Consider the following 16391-nt stretch of genomic DNA (forward strand, 5'->3'; position numbering starts at 1 on the left):
TGTCTTGGCACCTCCTTCAACTTTGTATGAAAGGCCATTCAACTTCGTGTGAAAGGCCATTAGTCACATATCTGGAGGCCAGAATAAGAAAGAGAAGTTTATTGCTTGCAGATGGTGCTTCACAGGCAGAAATAAGTACTTTCTGCTCGTGTGGTTACATGTCATAACATCTTATGCAGCCTGACTGTAACTTTTGAATTGTGCTAATGCAAATCTGAGGCTGAGGTTCTTGTTTTCTACCAATCCTTTTCCTAGAGCTTACTTTGATGTTACATAGACCAATTAAAAGTTCTTAGCAAGTTAGTTTTTACTGTAAAGGGATCACAATTTGCTGAAGTCATTCACTGCAATCCTGTTCGACTGCCTTTTAAAATAGGACTGAAAGTGTAAGTAAGTATAGGAAATGATATTTGAGCTGTAAAGACTTTGTTTTCCTTTCATCATACGTATACTTTGAACTTAGTATCGCACTCGTGATTTTGCATGAGAGTGCACAAAGAATAGTTAAAATAATGTTGATGCAACAGACACTTGGTGATGTTAGAAACCTTAACAGTTCGAGGATTTTAAAATTCGAGTTTCTCTGATCATCAACATAGAAATTGATAAAATTCTCTTATTTCTGTAATATTTCCTTCTGAGAATTTTAGGCCATGTGTAACTATTACATGTATCTAACGATAACTTCTTGAAAGGGCTCTTTTCATGCCTTCATGTTATGGTGATATCCCAAGTTCTAGCATAATTGGATGTGTCAGGACTTAGTGTTAAATTTGGTCCATCTTGTTATTTTGGTAATGGCATTAAAAAAGTACAAATTTGACACTATCACATTCTAATATTAAAATTATCCTAATCTATTAGTACATGAGTAGTTATCCATTGACACTGATGGTGAGTGCTTTGTTTCCATTAACTTTATTTTTAATGGATTGAAAAATAATGTGGTTTTATGATACAATTTAAAAATCCATGACTGATACGAGTAAGCATATAAAATATACTTAGAAGGGTCTGTTTGTCTTGTACCATTTCCTTCTGTATTCCCTGACTCTCCCTGGAAAAATTCAGAGTTGTAGTCTCTGGAACACTGTAATTTTAACCCAGAGACAGAGCTGATGTGTAGTCCATTATCCACAAAGACTTCAGGCCTGTATGATGCCAGTTACTGTCACTGTATAAATATTAAATGTGCATTGTTTTATAAAACTATTTAACCTGAAGAAGCTATTATTTAATTATTCTATTGGGAATGTGTTTTTCCTAATGCAGTGCATGTTTAATAGACATTGTAGGGCTGGAGAGGTCGGGAGTTGTGTCCTTTCTCTTCAGCCTTATTCTTTCTACTTCTAATTCTTGCTGTTAGCCAAAATTTTTTAAGAGTATTGCCTTGGAAGTTTTTTTTCCTTTTTAAAAGAGTAGCAATATTCTTCTGTTTTGGAAACCCACTTTGTGGGTAGGACATCCTTCTTGCCAGTTCTTCCTCCCTTTGCCCCAACTGTTGTCATGTTGACATTGCAAGCAAACTGAAACTTCCTCTCTCATGTTAAATACAGGAAAGAGATTCTCTGTCCTAGAACCTTCACAAGCTATGCTAAGAGTATTTATGTAAAAGCAGTTTAAATCCATTGTCTATCTTCCTGTGCATGATTTTTTGCACTTATGTCCATGTTGAGCTTTAGGCTGCAAACAGCGATGCCACAGCTTCCTCAGTAATAGCACAGGTGAGAAATCAATAATGATGAAGGAAGGATCAAACCAAAAAATACAGCAGTTTGTTAGGAATGTCTGGTATAACCTAAGCATATGGCAGTGTGGGTGGCCATAGACTTTCTGAAGCTCCATGCTTAGAAAACCTGCCTAACAAATATTCAGATGGTTCTGTAGCTAGTAGACCATTGAATTCCAGACACTTGGTAATGAGAATTTTTGTAGTCTCACCCACCACTCCAAATTCCTGTCATTCATCTGTCTATTTTAAATGTGTTTCTTGTGGAGTATTTCTAAAATTACCCACTGTTTTGACCTGATGAATGGGAATATGTGAGCTCTTCCTGGTTCTGTTCAGCTGGCGTATGGCTGCTTACACCATTCAAGTAAGGTGGTGCTGTCTTGCATGGAGGAATGGGGCATTTAAAGTGATGTGCTGACTCTTAGTGAATGTTTGAGCTTTCCACAGCAGTGACAGATGGGTTAATTCATCATTGCAGTCTTACTAAGTCAGATTTTCAGAGCCCCTGACTGAAATCTGGCCTTTAAAATCTCGCTCCCCTACAAGAGCCTGCTTTGCTTGCCCTTAGCGGGCTTGCCTAGCCATGTTCCCTCACTCAGCTTGTCTGGCCAAGCTCATTGCTCCCCCAGAATATGTCTGTCTGTAAAGTGTTTTGCACAAAGCAATGAACCATTTAACAGTGAGACTTGAGGAGGGCAGCGTTGAGTATAATTTGGTAACAATAATACAGTAACAGTAGCTGTTTTGTCAAATTGTAAATTGCGTCATTGGGATCAAATAGTTTGGAAACACCAAGATTTTGATTCAAATAAAAGCAAAGCTTGCTTTTCAGTGCAAATGGAAACGGAAAGGGATCTGTAAGAGCGCCCCATGTACTGGTAGAGCAAGACACAATTAGGCTTACTGGAGAAGGCAGTATGTGGGGAAGCAGTGGAAGAGGGTGGATTTTCACTTGTAACATAAGAAAACCAGCCCTGATTCCTCTTTGTCTTTTCCTCTTCCATTTTCTGACTAATGCTTTTTCTTTTGACTTGTTCTTTTTTCTGTACATGAACAGATTTGTGTCTTTGCAGCTGCTGTAACTGCTAGGTGAGGAAGGATGAGTTCCCTCCCTCACCTCCTAGGCATAAAATGGTACTTAAAAATTCTGGATAATGTCTTCAATTTTGCTGCTTCTGCCTTGCGGAGCTGCTGTCTAATTGAAACTTCAGCTTCCCTGTCATCTCCCATACAATCCAAACCTCCCATATTTTTTAATCTCTTTACAGTTCAAATCTTTTAAATACTAGTGGTGAATGAGTTTTTTTTTTGTCATCCAGTGATTTGATGATTTATTAAAAGTTTAAATCTGTCAAGTGTTAGGTGTGTAATTCGGTGAATTGTGAAGTAAAAGGTTTCAGAGTCATTTGTTTGCTGATAGACAGTGCTATGCAAATACTGTATCGTAGATCATGCAGTTGCTTAGCAATAACATTAACAGTCATGAGTGTTTATAAAGCAAATATAATATGATATGGTCAACAAGGTACGTGGTGCTTTTTGTATTACTTAAGTGTCCTGATAACTGTTGGAAAACGTTTATTAGAGCTTGCTTACACATGAGCAAGCACCTGACACTTAAGAGCAACAACTTGAGTCAGTAAATCTGATAAATGATATGCCTTTTTTAATCTAAACCCCCACAACTTAAAACAAGTGGTGAGCATGATGATTTTTCCAAACACACTAGCTTTGAACTTTGAAATGTTATTTTCATGGCTTTGATAAATACTCTTAGAATGGCTTTGGATGTTCAGCCTGGAAATATTAAGGTGATAGGTTATGTGATTTAAAAGGCTTGTCTCCGTGTGCACAGCAAAGCCCTGAGGCACAGCAGCAGGCGGGGGAGCGCTGGTAACCTTGTCAGAGAAATAAGCCCCCTGACCTGGCTCTTGCCAGGGCTGTCACTGGAGATCATCAGCCCTCAGGAATCTGGGTGACACTTGAGTAAATGGAGGTCAGCTTGCAGACTGGGAAGGGGGTAGACACAGGTAAGAATGTTTTGTGATTGTACATGGCTCAGAATGGGATGCTTGGGGGAGGGAGCAAGGTTGACGAAAGAAAGGATGACAGTGATTTTGTAGGGAATGAATAACCATGGGAAAAATAGAGGAGCAAAAGGATAAAGTGAGCTGGCTGTGTGTAAGCAGGTAGCTGGTCAGTATGTTTGTCTGGCCATGCCCTGTTCTCACCAGCACAGTCTCATTAAACTCTTAATTGTTTAAGGGTAAGGGGCTTCATACTGTGTGTGCCTGTGGGGGTCTCAGTGCCAGCAGCTCGAGTCTGACCGTGGGTCCTGAGGGCCCGTGTGCTGGGTCAGGTGAGGGTGTGCGTGCCGGAGTGTGGTTGCTGGGGACTGTGCAGCAGGACTAGCCAGGCAGTAAGAGAAGAGACTCGGGAATGGCCATGAAGTCCTGGGAGAACATGTGTGCATGTACATGAGACAGCTGATGGAGGTGGCGAGGGGGGGAGTCCAGGCCAAGTTCTGTGGAGACTCTGGGATCTGGCCAAGCCCCCCATTTGTGCGCGTATTTGTGCATGAAGTAACCAAAGGCCTACAGCTCTGGGGACCAGCTGGGTAGACGGTCCGAGCCAGATTCTAGGATCTGTAGTGAGTGTGTGCATGTTTGTGAGGGGATCTGAGTACCAGAATGTGGAGTGGGGCCTCAGGGGCTTGTGTGCCGTGTGCTGGCAGCTGGGCAGACTGAGGGTGAGGGGATAGCTGTTAGGGAAACTGAGAGCAAGCCCAAGGCCAGTTACAGGGGCTGGTTATATTCTCTGTGTGTGTGTGTGTGTGTGTGTGTGCGCGCGCGCGCACATGTGTACATGTTCTCCTAATGGACTTTTACCCTGACCAGAAAGGAGCCAGGAGGAGGATGTTGGTGCTGCCTGTGTTTACCAAAGTGCTGAGTTTGCACTGACCTGTGTTGCCAGATGTGTGTGTGCGCTGTGCATGTGTTTTTGTGCTGTGCACGTGTTTTTGTGTGTGCCTATGAGGGAATGTGTGCTCAGCCTTGCTACTGGACTGGACCTTGGGACAGGGAGTTGGAGCTGTGGCACCTCTGTTGGGCTGCTGGATTTGGCAGCTACTAATAAAGGGATATAGGTCTGAGAAGAGATGCCGAGGCTCTTTGAAAAATCTTTTGTTACTAAAACTCAAAGTGAACATCTGAGATCATCTACTTCAGGAGATACTGATTCCAGTTTTCAAATGTCCTGTGCTGATGAAACGCATAAGAGAAATTGCAGTATAAGGGAAAATAATTTCAGTGTAAAGACTTACAGGTACTGGGGCTTACAGAAAGTCAGAAGTCTGAGATTACACCATTTATAACTAACTTTGAACATATATAACTTAGAAGATAAAATGTGATTTAAAATACAACTTCTAAGTAGGCATATGGTGTAGGACAACAACATTGTTCCTCCTCTAGACCTCTACTAAGTGGATTTTCAGATTGTTAATTAAATCTTTTTGGTAGCATATTGTAATTTATTTATTATTGTTGAACTTTGTTTTGAGAAAATTTAGGCAAATTCAGGGTCCTAGGTCTGACCTTGAAGCCTTTTCCACGCATGTGTACCCTAAAGCAAAATGCATACAAGCAGCATGTAATTAAGTTCCTGGGATAGTTCTCTCTTTTGATTTAGTGGAGGTTGCAAATCATATTAAGCCTGTAATAAGTTTGTCTATAATGACATAAAAAAATTCATCTGAATAAAAGCCATCATTCATAAAACCTTCTAGATACTTGAACTGTTATTTAGTAATACTGTCTAAACTTACGCAAGTTGACAGTTTTTTAAAAAAATACTTTGAATTCTCTCAGCCACATATTTGGCTGGAGGAAATAGCTACCAGTCAAAAAAATCAAAACAGCCCTAATGCAAAAAAAAAAACCAGGAAAAGTGGAAAGATACTTAAAGCAATTCTGTGAATAAATGTTTGATGCTCTTGTGCTCTATGGAGCTTCAGATACTGCACTGTGAGGCTGTTTCAAAATGTCACAGGCAGTGTGTAAATAGGTTGCTAGTATATTCAGCCATATTCATGTACCCAGTACAGATATACTTGTCACATTTTTTATTTATTTTGGTTTTAATATGAGGTCAGACCTCTGAAGAAGCTCATATTAGGCATTTGGCATCATTCTAAGGTCTCATCTGTTTTAAAGCAACTGATATAGGGGAAAAATGAGGAATGGTTTGCTTCATGTGTACATACTGCTAAAAAATCGGAATGGCTTGTGCTATTTGGGGAATGGTATGCAGCCTAGTAGCAGAAGACTGATGTAACACAGTAGAAAAGAGAGTTAAAGGTCTCTGATATCTTAATGTGGAATAAGTTAATGCAGTATATAAAAGCTGAGAGGGTTACTGAATCTGGAAAGAATGATTTAATTTAAAATATGTCGGTTTGGAATGCCTACCTCACAAAGATGGAAGGAAGCGTCCTCTGCTGAACTTAAGATAAAAGAATTTAGACTGAGTTTTTGAAACTAAAAGTGCCTCATCTTTAGTATAAGTAAAGAAAAAAAACCCAACAGATATTAATTTCAGCAGAGGAGTCTTTTGGAAAGAACGTGTTATGCAAACCAAGTTTCCAAGGAGTCTAGACAAAACAGACTTTAAGACCTGATATGCAAAATGATTCATGTTCTAATGCAATTACGGGGTGGGGTGGGGGGGAATGTATTATCAATAAACCTAGTGTAAAGGATTATTCATCTTTGAAAAAATCTTTTTGTGAGGGTTTAGGAAGATTGACAGTCAGCCTTGTGTGGCACCAATGTATTGGAAATAGGCTTTTTTAGTTCAGATGAACTGTAATGTTCTGGATCTGGCCATTGAATATGGGTCAGATCTTTGAGAGCTGTGGGAAGGTCTGAGTTCTCAACTACAGTGGACTGATAAAATAATTCTTGTGTCTGATTTTGGATTTTGTTTGTTTGCTGAGGATCATAATGAGCACATGTCCTTTCAGGCTTTGTAGATTCTTCCACTATGGATACACTGAGCTTTTCATTTGTGTTTTGTTTCCTAGCTCACTTAGCAGGTGACTTCCTGGGATGTCTCCTGCTCATCATTGGCAATTGAATATTGTGGCTCCGTTATAGGATTACATCTTTGATTCAGAAGTCATTAGCTTCATCCTCTTTGACCACTAAATATGGAAATAAATGTTTTCCATTTTATGCTCTGTAAGCTTCTACAAGATACAACGTGACTTCTAAAGCATGTTAGTATTTAATAATGATAAAAATGGGTAGTTCCCTTACCTGAATACTTAGATAAGGACTTTTTTTTTTTTTGTCTGTGTAATGTCTGCTTACTGACTAGTCACTTTAAAATGCAAAACACTGGGGTATGGGAACAATTGTCTGCAATAATTCTGGATTCTGTTTCATGATAATATTTTCCCTTCTACTTGTTAACATAGTTGCATGCCTATTCCTGCCTTCACTGATCTTATAAAGCTATTGGTTTTTTCCTATTCTTGCTTGCCAAAAAGTCTTAAGCCAAATTAGTTGATGAAAATGTCTCTATTCTGCTGATGCTGAGTCAGAAGTGTTTATTTAAAGATGATGAATTTAGTAATCATCAAACCATGTTTAAATCATCAGGAATGCTAATTATAGATAGTCTAACCTATATTTCTGAAGTTCTTAATGACTGGAAGCCCAAATCCTTCTTGCTTAAGTTAATAAATGCATTGGTTTCAGTTGGAAATGGTGACTATAATGCACGAAAGATAAAGGTAGTAATTATCAAGATGAAAACATGAAACTTGTTTCCCACGAAATAGAGAAGAGAGAAGACAAATGAGGTTCTGTTTTTCCATGCTCTTTAGGGTAAGAAAGGAATAAAATCTTTTGAGATTCTTTTAAGCTGTATATATAATTTTGACTATTTTGTATTGATGATTTCCTGTGTTTTGGTATATTTTGAATATTATTCTGCCTTTCTAAGTTTTTTTTTTCCTTAATTCTCATGTCTTCTGTTGTCATTTTTATTAGCTAATATTTGAGGATCATACTGTTGATTATGGCTAGCAGATGTGTTTGAGAGTCAATCTGAGAAAGAAAACAAGTCTTCCATTACAGCTTTACAATTTATTCAACACTTTATTTCCAGTAAGTATTTATAGTGCTAGTATCCATCAATAGATAGAGGGGCTTTCCATTAAAAGCTGATTCTGTGATGCAGCTATTTTAGAGAAGAATGAAAAATTGTCTTCTGTGCGTAGACAGGGAGACAATTATTGAGCTTGAGTCTAAATTGTCATAATTTAATTTTTGTCCATTACATCTGATGAGGAAATATACAGATTGTTGTGCCTGCCCTTTTTTTAATCTGGAAATTCCATTTTCTTAATGATTGTGAAATGTAATGACATTGTAATGGTCCTGCATGCTGATGTGAAGCGGCACTATTTTACTGAAAATAGAAGCCTCTTATATTTTCAGAGACCGAAATACCATTGTTTCTGGTTTTGCTTTTAAAATGGATGGAAACCTGCGTACTACTTAGTAAGAATCTATGAAAAAAGGAAAGAAGATGAGATAATTTTAATGTCTGACTAATTTAGGTGAAGAATCTGTCCATAATTGTACATTACCTGCTTTCAGAAACTGATCACCAGTTCCAGAGAAAAGTCCTGTTTAGTTTCAATCAGTTAAAAAATGATTTAGTGCAGCTTCCTAATATGGTATCGTTTGAACTTAGTGGACTCTTACATGTTATGCTAACTGGTGATAAATAAAATTAATGCAGAGTAGGCAAGCACAATTACTCGTACTTAAGTTACTGTTAGTATGTTTGTATTCAGGGTGTTTATGAATGTTGTTTCATCAAATTTTAAATAGAAATAATGAGTTTGATGGGCTCTACTAGTACAAAACAAGACATTAAGTGCTCTTTATTTTTCAAAGTGTAATGTAAAAAAATACATATTTCACTATAGACAAGATGGTTGTGTTTTAGAGGCTGGGAGAATTATTGCTTCTATGACTTTATTTTTTTCAGTATAAGATTACAGTGGCTTCAGGAGAAATGGTATAGATGGCATGTGAGATCAAATAATGCTAAATTTGCAAAATTGATATTTCTTACAAATGCTGTGGGAAATTCTGTGCTGTTAATGAGGTTAGATTCAATAAGGCACTATTGCTGATGAAAGGCAGACTTACTCAATTGCCATGGATTACATTATATGCATTGCTAAACCTCTCCTTTCTGCACTAACCTGCTCCTCCCAATTTAGTTTTATATGGAGGCATATAAGACTACCTTAAGATGTTTCAAGTTTCTGAAAGCTTTGGGAAAGAAATAGTTGTGACTCCCCTGAAAAGAATGTGTTTTATCAGAGGTTTTCTTTAAATCCTCTCCAAGACTCAAGCATCAAATATACACACATTTTCTGATACCAAGTGTGAGCCTTCTCATTTAGTGCTGAGAAGAAAATAGGATTTTTATCTTGATGATGGGAAAAACCCAAGTCTCAGCACCTATTATCTAATTCTCTTCAGTGAGTTCCTGTTGTGTCAAATTACCCGTGGTTTGTTGTTTTGTTTTGTTTTTTCTCTTTTTTTCTGTGACCTGAATCTCTCAAAACTTTGTGACAGCAGGGGATTGTCACCTCATTAAACTTGTGTATGGCTTCAGAGCCAGGACAGTCAGTGTTTGAGAACAAATGAGTCTGAGCATCAGAAGAATGTTTTGTGCCTGTGTAGAGTCCCAGTTCATAACTGCCAAGTTTAGGCAACTGCTTATCTTTGGGCTATTCTTAACCTCGGCAAACATGTATTGCGAACATTTCCAGCATGTCTCTAACCTTGCTGTTAAAGTTCAGTCTAGAGTACAACTTAAAAAAAACAGCAAAAAAAGGAAAATTCCATCATAACTTTGTGACCATCAAATTATTGGAACAGTAGAAATGTCAGTCCTTAACTGTTAGAAGCTATAGAAAGACATTTGGTGTGTTTACACTTGGCAGTCATTGCAGACAAGGGTGCTTGAAATTCAAAAAGTAACTGGCTCTTAATAGACTTCAAAAACGCTTAAAATTGTAGTTACGCAATACAGACGTTTTGAGAATAATGTTAAATGGGATGATGTAAGGTTAAGATATGTCTCCAGTTCACTTACACAGTCTTAACATTTCATGTAACCTGCTTTTCTCTCACATGTAGACAGAGGCCACATTGATTTCTACAGCTGTAATGTTTCTGTTCTTCTTTTCTTGCTGTATTTTGCTTTTGAATTTTAGAAGTGACTGTAGAGAGCTGTACCCACTGAGCTACTAATTAAATACATATCTTTGGGCTTTAACAAACTGCTAATGGTGGTTTAATTCAGGCAACATTCATCTAAGCACTTGGACTGAAACAGTGGTTCAGAGTGATAAATTTTGAAGGAAACAATCCCAAGATACACAGGTGATGAACTTTCTGGAAGTGGTCATTTAAGTATTACAGAACAGCACTAAAGCATCAAAACATGCCTATAAATCTGCATGAGTTTTATAACACGAAGTTAAGACCAAAGTATTCTAATTTTTGCCTGCCTTTTAAAATTTTTTTTATAATACGTATATATATATATGTATGCACATATATGTATTACAGATGTGGCATTTTTAAAAGGGATTCTACTTAGCATTAATGTTTTGTAAGTCTCTTGGGGTACTCATTTAGATAGCATCTCTCTTGTCAGTTTGGATATGGCCTTCATTCAATGCTGTCTGCACCCTGGATCATGACATTGTACCTAATTACAACAGAATTATTTGTGACCATTGTTTTTAAATATGTGATTGGATCTAATTCACATGATCTGGTAATACAGTTACTGTGAGTTCTTGATGTTTTGGGGTGCTACAGAGCTAGAACCTAGTTGTATTACATTTGCAAGGCAAGAGAGTGGAGTTTCATCTGGGACATAAAACCTGTTGCCTTCTGTGTGACTGATGTATTTGGTTGTCTTTTCACTATTATTTTTCACTTTGATACTCTCCCTTCTCCCCCTGCCACAGTTCAAATGTAATTTGAGCATTTATGAAAAGGTTCCATGTACTGAGTTTCTTGGTGTCTTCAGCTGCTGCCTTAATTACCCTTGCCAGCAGAAGTCTGAGAGAATGGGACTTTCCTCCTTAAAAACATCCAGGAGGGAGGAGAGTTATACTTTTTATTTTTTGGGCTAGTATGATCTTTTATCTTAAGCTGTCATAAGAAAATGAGTATGACATACTAAAGGTTACTGCTGTTGGAGACTTAAGATTCTGGTTTGATCTCCAGCCAGGATTGCAGAAATCAATAGCTGAAGTAATTTTTAAAATATAGCTTAATGTAAGGTATGTTCTGAGGAGTTGCCTGCTGTACTTTTCTAACTGTAGTTTTGGCGAGCCATACTATTTTCCTGGTTCTCATATCCTAGAGATGTAATATTTTGGAAACTGATTGCTGGTTCTTCTAATACTCTGTTCTTTCTCTTTCTGCTGTTTCAAGAAATAACTTGTGCTGTTTTAGTTGAGGGTGGGGGATCACAAATGTGTGGCCTTTGCTGATCTGATTTGCAAGGTCTATATGAAGTTTGCACCATTTTTGGTTACTGCTCTTCAGCATTCCTAAGGTCTAGTCTTTTAGATGGCATCTTCCAACTTGAGGTGGTCTGTCAGGATAGTGTTTATGAGCTTAGAGCTCTGTATGTTCTTGTTTAATTACTTCAGAAGGCAACCTGATGTAATTTTGAAGCTCGACCTTATTTAATAGAGGTTAGACTAGATGAAAGCCAAAGGACCCTTCCAGTCTAATTTTTTCTATAATTTTGTAACACCTATATCATACTTAAGTTGTTTAGAACTCTTACATTTTAGCTACTTTTTTTGATTGCTTTTTTCTTTTTATTGGACCTGCTATGTTATTATTTGTTCCCATATGTTGAAGGTAGAAACTTTCAATTCTCTAACTTGTAGAACCTATAGCAAAAGACATTTGGTCAATTAAGAATACTTGCCCTTCAGTATTTTTCCTGTGCATCCTGCCCAAGGTCAATTTGCAGAGATTTTTCTCATGCAGAAAACTCACTGCCTGCTTCACTTTTGTGTGAAGCACTTTCTACTTGAGAAAAAGTAAGATGATTCGGTGAAATAATTGAATAAAACATTGCTTTGATAATTAGGAGTGTAAATATGGGTTTGATCAGATAACTCGTGGAGTCTACGTGCAGTATTGAAACTTCCATAGTAGACAAAACTCCAGGTTGGCACAGTAACAAAAGATTCAGGCTCTTTGTGTCAAATCCTGTTATGACAGTTGATTAAATACTAAATTTGGAAGGATAGGTTGCATAAAGTACCTGTTTTTCATTGAGTTCACAATCTTGCAGGCATGTCTTTTTCTGCAAAATACTGTGTTCCAGTACATGTGTAGGTAAGCCAGCAAGGAGGAAGGTGAGGTGGAGGTGGAGGTAGAGGAGTGCAAAAAAAGTCAAGGCTTAATCCCTTTTTTTTGTGTGTGTGATTATTTTTGCCACTTCTTCAGTCACTTGAGTTTCTGAGCATATGGATTTTCGGAAGTGAGTTGGAGTGATTGTTTGAGGTGAACCCAGATCTTTTTTAATGATGTCTTGTCTTACAAGCTTTCACACCGCAGGGCTAAGAAAACTAACAATTGTTTCCATTAATGCTTGACCTGGCAATGTGTATGTTCTGCCTTTTCAGAGGGAAGGCCAGCGTTACTAACAAAACAGTGCTGACATCACTTTTATACTAGTGATGCTTTTGGCAGTTGAAGAACAAGTCTTTGCCATGTTGGCTTCTGCTCTGTTAAAACAAACAAACAAAAAAAACAAGGAAGGGGAAAAACAAAAAACAATTCCTTCAAGTGTTTGTGTGTTCATAAAAAGGAAAAACATTGAGTTGCATATTCACCCGCACTGAAAATGGTTGCACGGTGGAGTACACTCTCTTTAAACTTCACATTTTTCATGAAGAAACATTTTAAAAAAAAAAACAAACATAAAATCTGATTTTTAAGAGTATATTCTAGCAGCCAGAGGTCTTGGAAATTAAGACTCTAAAATCTTTGTGTTCTAATATGCCACCTCACTTGCATGCCCTGGGTACACACACTTGTGTGTGTTTTCTTAAGCTAGGTTCAGCAGAGATTGTTTCTATTGGTATTCCTAGGAATAGTGGCAGGATTTGAGTGCACAGCATCTCACTGATTTAGTATTTGCTCAGAGGTAACCACCAGCGAGCAAAGATGGACTGGGTTGGAGGTGAGAGTGCCAATGACCCTTTGGCAGCTTCAGCTAAAACAACTGTTTGGGTTGGTTTTATTTCCTGTCATATGCTGTGAGGCTGGCCCAGAGGATCAGAGTCTTTTCTCAATAAAGCTGCAATGCTTGTGGGCATGTGTATGTTGAGGACTGGTTAGTGACCTTCTACCAAAAGGAAGGAGTAAATTTAGGGGAGTTTTCAGGAAGACTAGAGGGAATCTAGTAATCCAATTAATATAATTAATATGAGGATTACTTTAGTTTGAGAAGTTACATTAGTTTTATAGTGGGAAAAAGAGTACTGTCAATGCAATGTTTTGAAATGAATAAGAGATAATTCTCTTATACATTATGCCTCTGTGAATTGAAATTATCTTTTTTTTTTCTTTCTTATCAAGTGTGGTTTTTCTGGTGTGACACCAGTATCTTGCTACCTTTGGCTTTTTTGCTGATGAGAGAGGGAAGAGAGCACATTGCTTTAGCTTAACTTGTTGGCAAGCGTGGTGTACTGCAGCCTCTCTGCTGTGTTCTGCAGGTTACCCCTCCCAAGAAAAATATGGTGTGCTCACAGTCTGATTTAGATCAGTGTCTCTGCCTCTATTCACAAGCAGGCTCCAGCAATCAAAGCTGGGCTGGCTTCCTGTATGTGGAGCACCAGGGAGATTTGTCTGGGCTTCCCTGCACATACACAGCCTTAAATATTTACTCAGAGGGAAAAACCAACATGGGTTTTGGCCCCAAGCTCATTTTAGACCTAAAAGTAGTGAATGACTCTGAGGGATGCCCTGGGGAAAAGTCTGATGGCAGGGTTGAGAGGCACCCTGTTTTTTGGGGCAGTAAGTGAGAGGAGATGCTGGTGGGAACATGTTCCAGGGCAAAGGTTCCCTTTCCCACGTTTTGGTAGGACTCTGTCCCTATGAGCTTCCCCGTGCCACATTCTTCATGCAATGACTCTGTAGTAAAAGAAAACTACTAGGTGGGGATATATAAAGTGGTTGGAGGTGTGTGGCCCAGGCCTATGGGGATGCATAGCAGCTGGGGACAGGTGTGTCTGGCAAGTCCTGGTTTCCCATATTTGGGTTGTGCTCCACAGTCATCCAAGAACCCGCTTTTCACTGTCAGTCGGCTTTTATCTGCTTCGATGCTCTTATTTATGTACCCAGCCTCTGTGTACAAACGAGATACTTTTGTGTCTGTGCTTGTAGCCATTATCTGTGTGAATGCAGGCTAAATCACCCTGTCGCGCCTCCGTTTTCAGGGAGATAAAACCGTTTTCTGAAGGAAGGAAGGAGAGAGGGACCGTGTACCACTGCACCCCGCGTTATTCGCGCGCCTCCCGAAGTGTCCGTGTATTTACCTGCGGCCGTGTGCGCTGCCTCTCGGGAGGGATCCTCCGCGGGGCCCTGCAGCGGCCGGGCCCACAGCGCTCCCTGACGGCCGCACCGGGGCAGTGCCGCCTTCCCGCGGCTGGGCGGGCTGTCCCCGCGGCTCGGCGCCTTCGGGAGGGATCTTCCCCCGCTCTTCCCAAACTCGTACCCGTGGGGCGAGTGGGCGGGGGCGAGCATCGCCGCAGGGCACGGCGCAGCGAGGCGGCGGGAGCCGCGGGTGTCGGCGGCGTCCCCTCGGAGGGGCCGAGCGGCGGCCGGAGCGGCCGGCAGGTGTCGCGGCGGAGCCACCGCCGCCTGTCCCTCCGTCCCTGCCCGGCGCAGGGAGCGGCCGCGCTGTCCCCAAATAACCGGGTCCGGTGGCGCGCGGACCTCCGGGGATCGGCCTCTGCTGCTCTGGATTTTGCCGAGTTAATGTAAGCTGCGTAAATAACTCGTGTCTGCAAGTCGGAAACGCAGCTGAATCCGCATCTGAACAAGCTAACAGTAGTTAAGGTTAGTGGGAAGCGGGTTAGGGGAAGGGACAGTGATGCCCCACAGGGATGCAGATTCTGATGGCATACGACAGGCATGAAATGGTACTCAGTAAGTTAGGCAGAGCTTTCCAGTGACCTTATATATGGATTTCCTGGGAGGATGGGGTTGATGGAAGTAACTAATTGCATTGAGGTTGCTTTTACATTATGTGTCATAGTGACTATTTCACCTTCTTATGGGTTGATTCTGCAGAGTCCCGGTCTGGTGTTTCTTATTTAAATTTCACCTCTATTCAGCTTTCAACTTAGAAGTTGTTTTGAGGTAGACTTTTGGGGAGAAGTTGTCACCAGGGGCTTGCCTGACCTCTGCAAGGGCTAGAGGACCCCACAGACCCCAAAAAGAGGGAAACATCGAAAAGAAGAAAAGGCAGAAAAAGCTTCGAAGCTGCCAGGGCTGGATGATATTCAGCTGAGTCTGTAGTGTCAGCAGTGTGGTGTATTGGAATAGAGTTTGTTCAGGTATGGTACTCTCAAGGCATCCTTAATTATTGTTGTGGTTGAATAACTCCCAAATTGTATGAAGCTTGGAAGAAGAATAGTGAATGGTCTGTACTTGTATTTACACTTTATTTTTCTTGTTTGAGTCCTCAGCTAATAAACAAGGGAGGCTTTTCTGTCTTAGTGTGACTGTAACAGATAATTCCACATATAAGGAGCCTTCCAGGGGCAGGGTTGGTGGCGATCATGTTAAGCCTTCTGCAGTGAGACTGGGGACTTTCTGGTTATGCAAGCATTGTGTACTTTTAATTCCTGTTTTTGTGCACAGTGTGCTGGATGGGAAGTTTAAAAATCTGTGTGACCTCTCTGGTTTTCCTCAAGCATTTTATACATGGTTAAAGGATGGCTTCTTGTTGTTGTTTTTGGGAATTTTGTTTGGTTTGGCTTTTTGTGTTTTGCATTTTTTAAAGCTGCATTGCTATTTTAGGTGCCTGTTTGTAGTGCTGATGTCAGTGGCAGCTTCCTCTTGCTCAAAGTTGGTGCAAAAGTAAAATAAAACCAGAAAAAAATTGTTTCATGCATTTAGAGGAATGTTTATTGCAAAAATGGATAACTTGTTGTTTATAGTTGTTGTGTGGAAATTAGTGTTTTTTAGGCAGGTGAACTATTATATAATAGAGGCCTTGAAGGAAAAAGCAGCCACCTAACTGTTGAAGGGAGTCTCAAATCAGCATGAGTAATCACTTGCTTTAAAACCCAAAATGTGGAATACCTTTTAATTCTGATGGAAATTTCCTTTTATGCATGAGTGGCAATTTGAGACTAAAAGTTATCTAGTTTTCTCTTAATTCATGTTGGTGAGAAAATAATTGTGACAAATGCTAAAACAGTTAAGATGATAATGTTTCAGTTTCTTTTGGTACTTTTTGCTGTGCAATTGAACAAAGGTTCAGATCCTTAAAAATCCTAATGCAAGTATTC

General features: G+C 39.6%; 1 protein-coding gene and 1 long non-coding RNA gene across 3 annotated transcripts in view; one reads left to right on the forward strand and one right to left on the reverse strand.

Moving 5' to 3' along the window:
- LOC120323578 overlaps nt 1-14480 on the reverse strand; it is a 33401-nt gene extending 18921 nt beyond the window's left edge. The window contains exon 1 of the long non-coding RNA XR_005564195.1: nt 14409-14480. This is a non-coding gene — a long non-coding RNA (uncharacterized LOC120323578). The remainder of the gene's footprint in view (nt 1-14408) is intronic.
- The window catches only part of TSC22D1 (TSC22 domain family member 1), a 92951-nt gene that overhangs the window by 49142 nt on the left and 27418 nt on the right, over nt 1-16391 (forward strand). The gene's annotated exons all lie outside the window — the stretch shown is intronic.

Source organism: Pipra filicauda, unplaced genomic scaffold (assembly GCF_003945595.2).
Source record: "Pipra filicauda isolate LSUMZ 115617 unplaced genomic scaffold, ASM394559v2 scaffold28_size6257848_pilon, whole genome shotgun sequence".
In the NCBI taxonomy this organism is placed as follows: domain Eukaryota; kingdom Metazoa; phylum Chordata; class Aves; order Passeriformes; family Pipridae; genus Pipra; species Pipra filicauda.